The sequence below is a fragment of the Elaeis guineensis genome, chromosome 9 (assembly GCF_000442705.2).
Source record: "Elaeis guineensis isolate ETL-2024a chromosome 9, EG11, whole genome shotgun sequence".
Taxonomy (NCBI): Eukaryota; Viridiplantae; Streptophyta; class Magnoliopsida; order Arecales; family Arecaceae; genus Elaeis; species Elaeis guineensis.
In genome coordinates, this window is record NC_026001.2 from 15,644,342 (window position 1) to 15,654,683 (window position 10,342).

Below are 10,342 nucleotides of genomic sequence, written 5' to 3' on the forward strand. Positions count from 1 at the left end.
AACTTTTAAAATTTGAATTTGATTCAAAAATCTAAATGATAGATAGATAGATAAGGGGCGTGGGGTTTATAAATAAGAGAGGGAGGAAGGGATGAATTGAATTTTTAATCACCCCCTCTTCTCCTCTTCTTGCTGCCCAAGAGGAAGAATCTTCTTCTTCCTCTCTGCTTCCATCCTCTCCACAATAGTCTTCTTCCTAGTTTCTTGAGAAGAAAAGAAAGAAGAAGGTGGATTTAGTTTGAAGGGAGAAAGACCTGCAAGGAAGCTAGCACCCCAATAGTCTTCAGATTCTTCTGATCAAGATCAGTCTCATGTGGATAACTGTAGAGGTCAGACACTTGTGCGGCTTTAAAAAACCTCGAAGACATCCATGAATTTTATATTATGGTGAAAAACCATCCATGGAAAGATAAAGATCAGATCTTTATTAGGTTAAATCTTAATCTTATCAATATAATGATGATGTCTGGAATTGAGATACGATCTCCATACATGCTTAATTTAATTAGATCTAATTAGATAAAAATTTGTTTAGATCTGAAATTACTTTCTGCTGCATGTTTGTTTTAAAATTTCTGCATGCATACTTGCCACCATGTGATGGTTTTCTTTCACATTGACGGCAATTGGAAAGAGAACTGTCCTGTATACCTGAAGTTTCTGAAGAATAAGAAGGGCATGCCTTTGGAAGATATGTCCGACCTACTCATAGTGAGTGCTATAGGATCTAAGAGATTCAGAGATGAGATGAACCTAAACTATATGTGACACCTCAGGTTTGGTTATATTAGAGAAGATAGAATACACTGATTGGAGAAAGATGGATTTCTCAGCTCATTAAATAATATCTCATATCCAGTTTATGAATCCTATCTTTAAGAAAAAATGATCAAACGACCTTTTGTAGGATAAGAGGAGAGGACCACTGAGATACCTATCTTGATACACACTGATGTGTGTGGCCCATTCGATATACGACCTAGAGATTTTTATCTTTACTTCATTATCATTATCAATGACTATTCATATATGGGTATATGAATCTTATGAGACATAAATTTGAAGTTTTTGAAAAGTTCAAAGAACTCAGATATGAGATAGAAAATTTAAAAATTAGTAAAGAATTTTGACCAGACTAAGGAGGTGAATATCTTAGTAGAGAATTTAAAAATTATCTTAAAAAAAATAGTATAGTCTCGCAATGGACTCCTCTAAGAACACCTTAACTCAATGAGATTTTATAGTGGAGAAATCAAATCCTATTGAATTTGGTCCATGATGAGCTTTACTGGTCTTCTACTATTTCTTTGGGGATACATTTTACTTACTTTCATTTACCTATTGAATAGGGTTCTCTCTAAATCCTTCCTACCATGCTGTATGAGATGTGGTATGGTAAGAAATCAAGTCTTGATCATTTTAGGATTTAGAGATGTCTGGCCCATGTCAAGCGACTATAGACAAACAAGTTAGAGGCTAGGTCCTATAAGGCTCATTTCTCTGGGTATCCTAGAGAGTCTATGGGATAGTACTTTCACTTTTTAGAAGATCACAATGTAGTTATAAGCCGACATGCTATCTTCTTAAAAAATAGTTTATCCAAGATAGAGGTAGTGGAAGGAAAATGAGCTTGAAGAGAGAGTCTTTATAAAGCAACGAGTCATGGAATCTATAGAATCTATTCAAGTTGAGCCAGTACATGTACTTTTTCTTCCACCTCATAGATCGAGTAAGATTTTTCATCCTTCTAAAAGATACTTAGGTATTCTAACAGAGGAAGTATAGAAAATATTCCTCATGGGATATAGAAAATATAGAGATGATCCCAAGACCTACAATGAGGTGATATCAGACATCGATTCTAAAAAATGGTTAGAAGTAATGAAGTTAGAAATTGATTTTATGCATTCCAGCCAAGTATAAACTTTAGTGGATCCACCAGAAGGTATAGTACATATTGAATGTAAATGAATTTATGAAAAGAAGATAGGTTCGGATAGTAAGGTAGAGACCTATAAGCTAACGCACATGGCAAAAGATTATATTCAATGCGAAGGCATTGACTATCAAGAGACTTTGTTGCCTATGGCTATGCTAAAATCCATCCAGACACTACTTGCTATTGTGGCATACCATGATTATGAGATCTGATAATTGGATATGAAAACTATCTTCCTGAATGGATATGTTGAGCAAGATATCTATATGGTGCAACCTCTGGGTTTCACTTTTAGTGACGGAAGACATAAGGTATGTAAGTTGCAAAGGTCTATATATAGACTGAAGCAAATATCTTAGAGTTGGAATACTCATTTTAATAACGTGATTAAATCATTTGATTTTATCAAGAATGAAGAAGAGTCATATGTTTATAAAAAGGTCAGTAGAGGTGTTGCCATATTCATTGTATTATATGTGGATGATATTCTCCTGATTGAGAATGATGTGTCCATTCTGACTTCAGTTAAGATATGGTTGTTAAAATTTTTCATGAAAGATCTTAAGGAAGCATCCTATGTTTTGGAGTTAAAGGATCTATAGTGATAGATCTAAGAGGATGCTAGGCCTCTCATAGAAGATGTATATAGAAAAGGTTCTGAAGAGGTTCAGCATAGAAAACTCTGAGAGGAGATTGCTACACCTTAGATATGAGATTCATCTCTCTAAAAAGATGTGCCTCAATAAATCTAAAGAGTTTTAAGATATGAGCAAGATCCTTTATGCTTCAGTTATAGGGAGCCTCATAAATGCTATATCATGTATATGACTTGATATAACCCTTACTATAAGTGTCTTTAGCAGATATCAGTCGAATTCAGATAAGGAGCACTGAATAGCTATGAAAAATATTCTTAAGTATTTGAGAAGTACTAAAAATATGTTCTTGATCTTAGGAGGAGAAAAGTTGAGGGTACAAAAATTCATAGATTTAGACTTTATATCTGATGTTGATGATAGAGAGTCTACATCAGCATATTTTTTCTTATGCAATGAAGGTTCGGCCAATTGAAAGACTTTTAAATAATTAATCATTGTAGATTCCATCATGAAAGTTGAGTACATCACCACTTCTGATGCTGCTAAGGAAGCCTTCTGATTCAAAATATTCATTGCAAAACTTGGTGTAATGTCATTAAATGCCATAACACTCTATTATGATAATAATGGTACCATAGCTCTAGCTAAGGAGTCCATATCTCATCAGAAGTTTAAGCATATAGAATGATGGTTTCACATTATTTGTAACTATCTCGAAAAGAAATACATCGAGGTACAGAGAGTAAGCTTCATGGATAATGTGGTAGGCCCACTGACTAAACTACTTAGCCCGTAGAAGACTAAAGTACATCTTGAGAAGATGGAGCTTAGGTATATAGCTGATTGGCTTTAGTATAAGTGAAAGATTGTTAGATGTATGTCTTAAAAGTCAATCAGATCGATGTATATATTTCTTTTAGGATATAATTTTATAATTAATATTTTTATTATTAATGAAATCAGATTTATTTATTTCATTCATGTTGTTTATGTGTCCATAAATCATCCAAAAAATTAATAAGATGATGACAAATATTCTTAAGAGTTGAGAATTTGAGGCATATATCATTGGTGATTAATTTCTAAATATTCCTGATCGATGGATCATCATGGAGATGATGATTGATTTAATAAGATTGATGCACGGATTGCTTTCCTTTTGAAGGATAGATGATCTCAAGTCTACAGTGTGGAGATGTTAGAGTGAGAGTGCTGATGGTTGTTAGAGAATAAGAGTATCGAGCATGACCAAAATGAAAAGTCACCTAGATATCTACTCATTTGTCAGTAACTTGCTCTATGTTACAGTAGTATGACTAATTCTTGGATTTGTGGTGCCTCAACTATTCACGATAGGATTGCTGTAGTTTGACTGCATATATACTTGGTCTCCAAACCGTATGGGTCCTTACGATGCATGTTGGCTGTAGTAGGTTTATTGTAGAAATAGAGTGTACACTTCTATAGAATATATTGATCTTGATAAATGAGAGAGTTAGTTCTATATGATTTATGAGATTGAGTTCAAAAGATCTTGACCAGAGTAATGTGAATAGTGAAAATTTTTTTATAGTTTTCATATCAGGAACTCGAGTCGAATAAATTTGATATATGACAGATGATGGAGTTTGATGAAAAATTTTATAACCTTTATCTCGTCAAAACTCATGATAGAAGGACTGAAACTCACGGTAACTACATCTAAAAATTCATCTTTTCGGTTCTACTGAAATATCATTACATGTTGCTAGGCATCATTGATAGATTGTGAGACTTATGAGAATTATTTTAATAGTCAGTAATTCTTATTGGATGAGTTAAAATTGTTTCAATCTATTGAAAGGAGTTTTAATAATATTGTTGATGGAGATCACAATATTTCTCGCTACCATACAGAATAGAACCTATGGGCTGGTCACATATAAAGAGGTTGTATTTGATTAGATGGTCGGATTTAGTTTGACATGTCAAAAGCTGATAAGTCAAAGGTTTGACAATGTCAAAGAGTTGATACAATCAAATGCAAAGACAATAGGATTCCTAACTAACTTTGAATGGTCAAAGGTTGATCTATCAAAGCTTATCTGTCAAGATAATTGACGTGCAAAAGGACTCCTCCTAAGAGTTGGTGCCTCCCCTCTATTCCTCATGCCTTGAGATTCTTGATGCCTCATCCTTTCTTACATGAAAAAGGAGGTGCCCAAGAGTTGTATTGTCACACTTCTTGTGTTAGAAAGGTTTTAGTGCCCAAGGCTCTTCACGGGGATGAAGGGTTGATCATGTCAAGGTGAAGTGCCTCAAGGAGTCCTAACCTAAGAAGGAGTCTCACGCCTCTCTCATTAAAAAAAGATATCTAATGCCCCAAAGGAGGTCATGGCCTAATCTCTTACACGCCAAAAGGAAAGGAGAAATCACGCCCAAAAGGTTTGGGCGCTTCATGATTTCTCACGCTATAAAAGAGGGCTAACGCCTCTTTTATGGGTGTGGTAAAAAAGGGATTAATGTGAAAATAGTTTCACATCCAAGAGTTATGCACCTCTCCTGTAATTTCACGTCCCCTCTCTCTTGTACGTCCAATAGTTGGACACCCTATCTATCTCTTAGCCCACCTCATGCTGCCCAAGTTGTTGGGCATCTCGTCTAATGCCCCAAGTAGTTGGGACATCTGATCCAATCTAACATGGAAGGAGTTATATGCCAAGTAGGGGTGCAGGCCAAAAGAAAAGAGAGCAATAAGGGGCTGCAGAATTTTCTTAAGAAGGAAATCAAGAAAGGATGAGGAAAGGTTCCGGATCCATTCCTATGCTAAGCATGATCTGCAAAGAGGAATAACTGAAATCCTTGAGTAGGATTTTCAGCACAAATAGGAAAAAAATATGTCATTAAGGAAGATCTCTACAAGAGAGCTAGCATCTTGATGAGATCAGATATCTTGATCAGATGATAGCCTCGTATAGATACTTGTAGATGTCAGATACTTGTGTGGCTTCAAAAGAACCGTGAAGATATCTATAATCATCAGATTGTGGTGATAAACTACTCGCATAAAAGCAATTAAGATTTGATCTTTCTTTTCTTAATCTTAATCTTAATAATTATGAGGGATTCAGGATGATCGAGATGAGATCTCGCATAATTAATCTAAAAAATAATTTTCTATTATTCTATTGCTTATTAATTACAAGATTTTTAATTTTTGCTATGTGCATCAATCCCTTGTTTCTAATAGCTTGCTAGTGGAGAGATCCGACCCAACCATAGTGCCTCCTTCCTATGGAGAGAGATCTGTGCCTGCACCCTAAATGAGATGATTGGTGGGGGATGGTCACTTTGTGATCATTCTACGTGATTTATAGATTGGAGACCTATCCTTGAGCTGATGACCAACCTTTATCAATTCTAAGATGATTGACTCCATAAAAATTACTGATCTTCTTCTTGCGGATGATAGGGGCTGGAATCGGGTAGCTGTGTCCCATCTATATGGGGAGCAGCTAAGGAAGTGAGTGTTGTCTCTTGTGGTTTCCATCTACGGTAGTCTGAACATCAAGGTTTAGGAATATTCTTGCACTCCAAGGGCTGTGGCGACTGACCTCTACCTATTCTATAAGAGGGAGTCCACTAGGCACAGAGATGTTGGGTGAGGTTGGAGGATCGAGGTGCATTTGAGGGTGAGTCTATTCCTCTAGGAGGTGGCTTGGGATCGGTTTCCAACCAGATCTCTTATATGAGTTCGAGGCATAGACATTCAGCTAGCTTGCCCTTGTTGTGATTTTTAGGCTATTTTGGTCCAAAATGCACTCTTCGATATCAAGACCAAAAGAGGTCCCCAGTTTGGCACCATAGGAGCCATCGAAATGTTGAGATGACGTCGACCAACTAGTGGGAAGATCACCATGGAATGAAGCAACCATAATAGCCAGATAAGGTGAAAGAGGGACAAAGGAGAAGGGGCTAACCTATGGAGGCACACTAGAAAAAACAACCAATGGAAAAGTGCTATAGAAAGAAAAGGAGGAGGATTTGAAGCCGTCATCAGAGAAAAACCACTAGAAAATTAAGAACACTCACCAAATGTGGGGGAAAACTGATTAAGCTTTTAAACCTTAAATTGAACTTTGAACGGCTACAATCCTAGCTAGTGCCCATCCAATCATTCGCTCATTGCCTACCATATGTAAGCTCAGCATTTGGTACTACCAACTCCCATGGATTGATCCTCGCTAGAGTCTCAAGGAGTGGCTGCAACAATGAAATTCTCGCCCTTACGCACAATGCTTTGAGAAAGGAACTGATGCCATAGAAATTATGCCCGTCATTAAATGCAGCCTTAAAGTGTTATTCTAATCTGATAGCTCAATTTTGGTTTGACAGGCTCATCTAATGAATATCTTGATTACTTTCTTTGCCTAAGCAGAGTAAATATAGCTTGGGCTCGAAAGTCGGGGGAAGGTGATACGACTCAAATTGACCATTACCTTAGGTCTCACCTACAAGCTTAGCCCACGTCCAAACAATGTCACATGTTTGGTGGAACCAATGGCCAATCAAATCTCCAAATGATTGGCACAATAACATCGCAATCAGTTACAGCTCGGTGCTATCTCCATGCACCTGAAAAGAAAGACCATAATCTTATAGATTGGCAAATAGGGAAAGAGCTTAACCATGCACCCATAAATCACGCGATCCTAACCATGCAAATCAACACTCTCTTCTCTATAAATATTATGCATGTGGACCCCCTAGGCTAGAGAAATGCAACGCTTTTAGTCTAGCATCTTTATCTCATCTCTCCTATTTCCTCTCAAAACTCTACTTAAATAGCAGAAGGTCTCTTCTCAGACATACTCCTGCAACCCCCCTAATCATTTTCTTTTGTTGCAAATTAAGTCCTACACGGTGCAATGCCTCTGTAACGCAATCGAGCAAAGCAACATTGCTTATTAACTCACCAACTCGTTAGATTGCCTATTAATGCAATCTTGCATCTTTATCTCATCTCTCCTATTTCCTCTCAAAACTCTGCTTAAATAGCAGAAGGTCTCTTGCCGGACATACTCATGCAACCCCCCTAATCATTTTCTTTTGTTGCAAATTAAGTCCCGCACGGTGCAATGCCTCTATAACGCAATCGAGCAAAGCAGTATTGCTCATTAGCTCACCAACTCGTTAGATTGCCTATTAACACCATCTAGCATCTTTATCTCATCTCTCCTATTTTCTCTCAAAACTCTGCTTGAATAACAGAAGGTCTCTTGTTGGACATACTCCTACAAGCCCCCTAATCATTTTCTTTTGTTGCAAATTAAGTCCCGCATGGTGAAATGCCTCTCTAATGCAATCGAGCAAAGCAGCATTGCTTATTAGCTTGCCAACTCGTTAGGTTGGGTTTTGAGCAGCAACAAATAGTACTTTGATAAAATGCAATTCTCTCTCTCTCTATAAGAACAGTGAGAAGTTATAACCCCACACTTCATGCCTACACTGTATCCTTCTTCCCATTGTGTTAAAATCATGATATAAGATGGATTAAGCCGGAAGTTTGTGGAACGGGAATATTGAGACATAAGAGGCTCAAAAGGAAGGTTGACACCATTCGCATCAAACCCCTATCCCTTCGCTTAAGTGGCAAAGGATGGTACTACTCGAACTATCGTTCGGCGATATGATTTTCAGCCTCATAAAGCAAGTAGGAACTCTCGGGCAGTACCATGACTTGGCAAAAGGATGTGACAGTAGCATTTTTTGAAGTTAGCTTTTAAAATATTTTTAATTTTAAGTCCCTTTATACAACATTCCCAGCAAAGCGATGTACAATATCATTAGACCCACCCATGATCAAGTCGTTCCTCGGACGTCGGTGTAGAGGAAAACTTCAAGCGGTTTTTTTCGAACCTCTAGACCTTTTGGCAAACGCAAAAGAAAACGGCTGATCCAGATCAGGTCCAAGCTGCAATTTTCAGCCTAACAAAAGACAGTGCCCCAGGACCATATGGATTCCCGGCTTCTTTCTATTAGAGATATTGGGAATTGATCAAGAATGACATACTTAACCTCTTTAATGGAATATATGAAAATACAGTCAAAGTTGACAGGCTGAACTCCTCACTCATCACACTTATACCAAAGAAAAAAGAAAGTCTGAAAGTTAGTGACTACAGACCGATCAGCTTGATCAATGGAGTGATGAAGATCTTAACCAAGACTCTGGGTATGAGATTGAAAAAGCGCATGGGCAAACTAGTGTCTGATTCTTAGTTTGCTTTTGTCACCGAAAGACAAATTAGGGATTGTTTTCCTTGTGCGGCAGAGTTACTGGCTCATAACCACAATACATTTCAACCTGCTTTGCTTCTTAAGCTCGATTTTGAACAGGCTTTCCACAACATTGATTGGTCCTTTCTCATAAGTTTACTCAGAGCAAGAGGTTTTGGATCTAGATGGTGCCAATGGGTGGAAAGTATTTTCTTTTCCTGTAAAATTGCTCTAATGATCAATGGGGAACCGACAAAATGGATTCAAACAGAGAAGGATCTCAAACAAGGAGACCCCCTATCTCCACTTCTATTTATTCTGCTGGCTGATATTTGGGAAAGGATGCTCAAGTTAGCCAAGAATAACAAGCTCATCACTGGTATTGGATTGGCAGAAACGACAGGTTGCATCACAAGCCTTCAATATGCTAATGACACCATAATCTTGTGTAATGCAAATACTCAGCATGCTCTCAACCTAAAGTTCTTATTATACTCCTTTGAGCTGCTTACGGGGTTGAAGATCAATTTTGAAAAGAGCTCACTAACGGGAAATACGGATCTCAGATGAGGCTTGCAGCAAATTTGTAGCACTGATAGGGTGCAAACATTCCAATTTTCCATTGCAATATTTAGGATTCCCTCTGACTAAGGGTGCGATCAGATCATCTGACTAGAAATTCCTCATTGAAAAGGTGGAAAAAAGATTATCTGCTTGGAAGGGAAAACTTTTCTCGATTGGAGGGCATTTAACTTTGATGAATTCTGCTTTAAGCTTAATTCCAACATTCTGGTTGTCCGCATTCCTGCTTTCTACAAAGGTGTTAGACATATTAGACAAGAAGAGAAGAGATTTTCTGTGGAGAGGGGGACGTATAAACTTGGGAAGTTTATGCTTTGCTGGCTGAGATAAGGTCTGTAGACCAAAAGCTCTCGGAGGTCTAGGGGTGATAAACTTAAAGCTATTAAACCGCTGCCTTTTAATGAAAAGATGGTGGAGATACTATCAAGAACCGCTGAAACTGTGGAGAACTCTCATACATAAGCTGTGTTATACCAAGATTACAGCCTCACAAGCACCATCAAATGCTCATTGCCTCACGTCCAATGCTTGGAAAAGTGTGGTTAAAGTTCGTCAATTTTTCAACCAAAGCATTCATTTCAGGATAGGTGATGGAAATCATATGGAATTTTGGCATGACCCACTTGTTGGGTGGATGTCTGGCCAGAACACCACCTCCCAAGATCCTTTCAGTACCACGCGATGCAGCAGGAAGAAAGAAGAAATAAAATAAAAGAAAAAATAATCAAAATACGTGGATCAGCCACAAAAGGGCTCGCCTCCACGGGGCATGCAAACTTCACTATGAAAAGAAAATTTTACAAGAGGAGACCTCACCCTCAACCCTTGTACACCCAATTCTCTCTCACATAAAGTTTCCCTCACAAAAGCTCTCTCTCTCTTGGAGACCCCCGGAACCCCTGAAGAGCCTGGCGACCGCTGTCCAGGAGCCTCCTGCTCCTCTCTCTCAGCGCCCTAGCCTCTC